Source organism: Phalangium opilio, unplaced genomic scaffold (genome assembly GCF_054372755.1).
Source record: "Phalangium opilio isolate 3A_F unplaced genomic scaffold, DU_Popi_V2 ptg000054l_1, whole genome shotgun sequence".
NCBI classification, from domain to species: Eukaryota; Metazoa; Arthropoda; class Arachnida; order Opiliones; family Phalangiidae; genus Phalangium; species Phalangium opilio.
Window position 1 is genome coordinate 4,882,507 of NW_028324173.1, and position 5,706 is coordinate 4,888,212.

Here is a 5,706-nt window from a genome sequence, read left to right on the forward strand (position 1 = left end):
ACATCTGAGACGTCACAACACTGCACCCGGGAGGGCTCAAACCACCAGTCTTTTGAATAGCAGCTGAACGCGCTAACCATTGCGCCACGGAAGCCCAAAAATTAAATGGTCGTCAGGTATTGTGGATAAACCTTGACTTTTTACTTCACATCTGAGACGTCACAACACCGCTCCCGGATGGCCTCGAACCACCAACCTATTGGTTAGAATCCGAACGCGCTAACCATTGAGCCACGGAAGCTCAGAAATTAAATGGTTGTCAGGTATTGTGGAAAATTTATGACTTTTTACGTTACATCTGAGACCCTACAACACCTCTCCAGGGTGGGCTCGAACCACCAACCTTTCGGTTAACAGCCGAAGGCGCTAACCATTGCGCCACGGAAGCCCAAAAATTAGATGGTCGTCAGGAATTGTGGAAAAACTTTGGCTTTCTACGTTACATTTGAGATCCCACAACCCCGCTCCCGGGTGGGCTCGAACCACCAACCTATTGGTTAACAGCCGAAAGCGCTAACCATTGAGCCACGGAAGCTCAGAAAATGAATGGTTGTCACGTATTGTGGAAAAGTTTTGACTTTTTACTCTACATCTAAGACCCCACAACACCTCTCCAGGGTGGGCTCGAACCACCAACCTTTCGATTAAGAGCTGAACGCGCTAACCATTGCGCCACGGAAGCCCGAAAATTAAATGTTCGTCAGGTATTGTGGAAAAACTCTGACATTTTACGTTACATCTGAGACGTCACAACACTGCACCCGGGAGGGCTCAAACCACCAGTCTTTTGAATAGCAGCTGAACGCGCTAACCATTGCGCCACGGAAGCCCAAAAATTAAATGGTCGTCAGGTATTGTGGATAAACCTTGACTTTTTACTTCACATCTGAGACGTCACAACACCGCTCCCGGATGGCCTCGAACCACCAACCTATTGGTTAGAATCCGAACGCGCTAACCATTGAGCCACGGAAGCTCAGAAATTAAATGGTTGTCAGGTATTGTGGAAAATTTATGACTTTTTACGTTACATCTGAGACCCTACAACACCTCTCCAGGGTGGGCTCGAACCACCAACCTTTCGGTTAACAGCCGAAGGCGCTAACCATTGCGCCACGGAAGCCCAAAAATTAAATGGTCGTCAGGTATTGTGGAAAAACTTTGGCTTTCTACGTTACATTTGAGACAAAACAACACCTCTCCAAGGTTGGCTCGAACCACCAACCTTTCGGTTAACAGCCGAACGCGCTAACCATTGCGCCACGGAAGCCCAAAAATTAAATAGTTGTCAGGTATTGTGGAAAAGTTATGACTTTTTACGTTACATCTGAGACCCTGCAACACCTCTTCAGGGTGGGCTCGAACCACCAACCTTTCGGTTAACAGCCGAACGCGCTAACCATTGCGCCACGGAAGCCCAAAAATTAAATGGTCGTCAGGTATTGTGGAAAAACTTTGGCTTTCTACGTTATATTTGAGATTCCTCAACCCCGCTCCCGGGTTGGCTCGAACCACCAACCTATTGGTTAACAGCCGAAGGCGCTAACTCATTGAGCCACGGAAGCTCAGAAAATAAATGGTTGTCAAGTATTGTGGAAAAGTTTTGAATTTTACTCTACATCTGAGACCCCACAACACCTCTCCAGTGTGGGCTCGAACCACCAACCTTTCGATTAACAGCTGAACACGCTAACCATTGCGCCACGGAAGCCCAAAAACTAAATGTTCGGCAGGTAATGTGGAAAGACTCTGACATTTTACTTTATATCTGAGACGTCACAACACCGCTCCCGGGAGGGCTCAAACCACCAGTCTTTTGAATAGCAGCTGAACGAGCTAACCATTGCGCCACGGAAGCCCAAATATTAAATGGTCGTCAGGTATTGTGGAAAAACCTTGACTTTTTACGTCACATCTGAGACGTCAGAACACCGCTCCCGGATAGGTTCGAACCACCAACCTTTTTGTCAACAGCCGGACGCGCTAACCATTGAGCCACGGAAGCTCAGAAATTAAATGGTCGTCAGGTATTGTGGAAAAACTTTGGCTTTCTACGTTACATTTGAGATCCCTCAACCCCGCTACCGGGTTGGCTCGAACCACCAACCTATTGGTTAACAGCCGAAGGCGCTGACCATTGAGCCACGGAAGCTCAGAAATTTAATGGTTGTCAGGTATTGTGGAAAAGTTACGACTTTTTACGTTACATCTGAGACAAAACAACACCTCTCCAAGGTGGGCTCGAACCACCAACCTTTCGGTTAACAGCCGAAGGCGCTAACCATTGCGCCACGGAAGCCCAAAAATTAAATGGTCGTCAGGTATTGTGGAAAAACTTTGGCTTTCTACGTTACATTTGAGATCACACAACCCCGCTCCCGGGTGGGCTCGAACCACCAACCAATTGGTTAACAGCCGAAAGCGCTAACCATTGAGCCACGGAAGCTCAGAAAATGAATGGTTGTCACGTATTGTGGAAAAGTTTTGACTTTTTACTCTACATCTAAGACCCCACAACACCTCTCCAGGGTGGGCTCGAACCACCAACCTTTCGATTAAGAGCTGAACGCGCTAACCATTGCGCCACGGAAGCCCGAAAATTAAATGTTCGTCAGGTATTGTGGAAAAACCTTGGCTTTTTACTTCACATCTGAGACGTCACAACACCGCTCCCGGATGGCCTCGAACCACCAACCTATTGGTTAGAATCCGAACGCGCTAACCATTGAGCCACGGAAGCTCAGAAATTAAATGGTTGTCAGGTATTGTGGAAAAGTTATGACTTTTTACGTTACATCTGAGACCCTACAACACCTCTCCAGGGTGGGCTCGAACCACCAACCTTTCGGTTAACAGCCGAAGGCGCTAACCATTGCGCCACGGAAGCCCGAAAATTAAATGTTCGTCAGGTATTGTGGAAAAAATCTGACATTTTACGTTACATCTGAGACGTCACAACACTGCACCCGGGAGGGCTCAAACCACCAGTCTTTTGAATAGCAGCTGAACGCGCTAACCATTGCGCCACGGAAGCCCAAAAATTAAATGGTCGTCAGGTATTGTGGATAAACCTTGACTTTTTACTTCACATCTGAGACGTCACAACACCGCTCCCGGATGGCCTCGAACCACCAACCTATTGGTTAGAATCCGAACGCGCTACCATTGAGCCACGGAAGCTCAGAAATTAAATGGTTGTCAGGTATTGTGGAAAATTTATGACTTTTTACGTTACATCTGAGACCCTACAACACCTCTCCCGGGTGGGCTCGAACCACAAACCTTTCGGTTAACAGCCGAAGGCGCTAACCATTGCGCCACGGAAGCCCAAAAATTAAATGGTCGTCAGGTATTGTGGAAAAACTTTGGCTTTCTACGTTACATTTGAGACAAAACAACACCTCTCCAAGGTTGGCTCGAACCACCAACCTTTCGGTTAACAGCCGAACGCGCTAACCATTGCGCCACGGAAGCCCAAAAATTAAATAGTTGTCAGGTATTGTGGAAAAGTTATGACTTTTTACGTTACATCTGAGACCCTCCAACACCTCTTCAGGGTGGGCTCGAACCACCAACCTTTCGGTTAACAGCCGAACGCGCTAACCATTGCGCCACGGAAGCCCAAAAATTAAATGGTCGTCAGGTATTGTGGAAAAACTTTGGCTTTCTACGTTACATTTGAGATCCCACAACCCCGCTCCCGGGTGGGCTCGAACCACCAACCTATTGGTTAACAGCCGAAAGCGCTAACCATTGAGCCACGGAAGCTCAGAAAATGAATGGTTGTCACGTATTGTGGAAAAGTTTTGACTTTTTACTCTACATCTAAGACCCCACAACACCTCTCCAGGGTGGGCTCGAACCACCAACCTTTCGATTAAGAGCTGAACGCGCTAACCATTGCGCCACGGAAGCCCAAAAATTAAATGTTCGTCAGGTATTGTGGAAAAACTCTGACATTTTACGTTACATCTGAGACGTCACAACACCGCTCCCCGGAGGGCTCAAACCACCAGTCTTTTGAATAGCAGCTGAACGCGCTAACCATTGTGCCACGGAAGCCCAAAAATTAAATGGTCGTCAGGTATTGTGGAAAAACCTTGACTTTTTACTTGACATCTGAGACGTCACAACACCGCTCCCGGATGGGCTCGAACCACCAATCTATTGGTTAGAAGCCGAACGCGCTAACCATTAAGCCTCGGAAGCTCAGAAAATAAATGGTTCTCACGTATTGTGGAAAGGTTTTGACTTTTCACGCTACATCTGAGACCACACAACACCTCTCCCGGGTGGGTTCGAACCACCAACCTTTCGATTAACAGCTGAACACGCTAACCATTGCGCCACGGAAGCCCAAAACTAAATGTCGGCAGGTAATGTGGAAAGACTCTGACATTTTACTTTATATCTGAGACGTCACAACACCGCTCCCGGGAGGGCTCAAACCACCAGTCTTTTGATTAGCAGCTGAACGAGCTAACCATTGCGCCACGGAAGCCCAAATATTAAATGGTCGTCAGGTATTGTGGAAAAACCTTGACTTTTTACGTGACATCTGAGACGTCAGAACACCGCTCCCGGATAGGTTCGAACCACCAACCTTTTGGTCAACAGCCGAACGCGCTAACCATTGAGCCACGGAAGCTCAGAAATTAAATGGTCGTCAGGTATTGTGGAAAAACTTTGGCTTTCTACGTTACATTTGAGATCCCTCAACCCCGCTACCGGGTTAGCTCGAACCACCAACCTATTGGTTAACAGCCGAAGGCGCTGACCATTGAGCCACGGAAGCTCAGAAATTTAATGGTTGTCAGGTATTGTGGAAAAGTTACGACTTTTTACGTTACATCTGAGACAAAACAACACCTCTCCAAGGTGGGCTCGAACCACCAACCTTTCGGTTAACAGCCGAAGGCGCTAACCATTGCGCCACGGAAGCCCAAAAATTAAAAGGTCGTCAGGTATTGTGGAAAAACTTTGGCTTTCTACGTTACATTTGAGATCCCACAACCCCGCTCCCGGGTGGGCTCGAACCACCAACCTATTGGTTAACAGCCGAAAGCGCTAACCATTGAGCCACGGAAGCTCAGAAAATGAATGGTTGTCACGTATTGTGGAAAAGTTTTGACTTTTTACTCTACATCTAAGACCCCACAACACCTCTCCAGGGTGGGCTCGAACCACCAACCTTTCGATTAAGAGCTGAACGCGCTAACCATTGCGCCACGGAAGCCCGAAAATTAAATGTTCGTCAGGTATTGTGGAAAAACTCTGACATTTTACGTTACATCTGAGACGTCACAACACTGCACCCGGGAGGGCTCAAACCACCAGTCTTTTGAATAGCAGCTGAACGCGCTAACCATTGCGCCACGGAAGCCCAAAAATTAAATGGTCGTCAGGTATTGTGGATAAACCTTGACTTTTTACTTCACATCTGAGACGTCACAACACCGCTCCCGGATGGCTTCGAACCACCAACCTATTGGTTAGAATCCGAACGCGCTAACCATTGAGCCACGGAAGCTCAGAAATTAAATGGTTGTCAGGTATTGTGGAAAAGTTATGACTTTTTACGTTACATCTGAGACCCTACAACACCTCTCCCGGGTGGGCTCGAACCACAAACCTTTCGGTTAACAGCCGAAGGCGCTAACCATTGCGCCACGGAAGCCCAAAAATTAAATGGTCGTCAGGTATTGT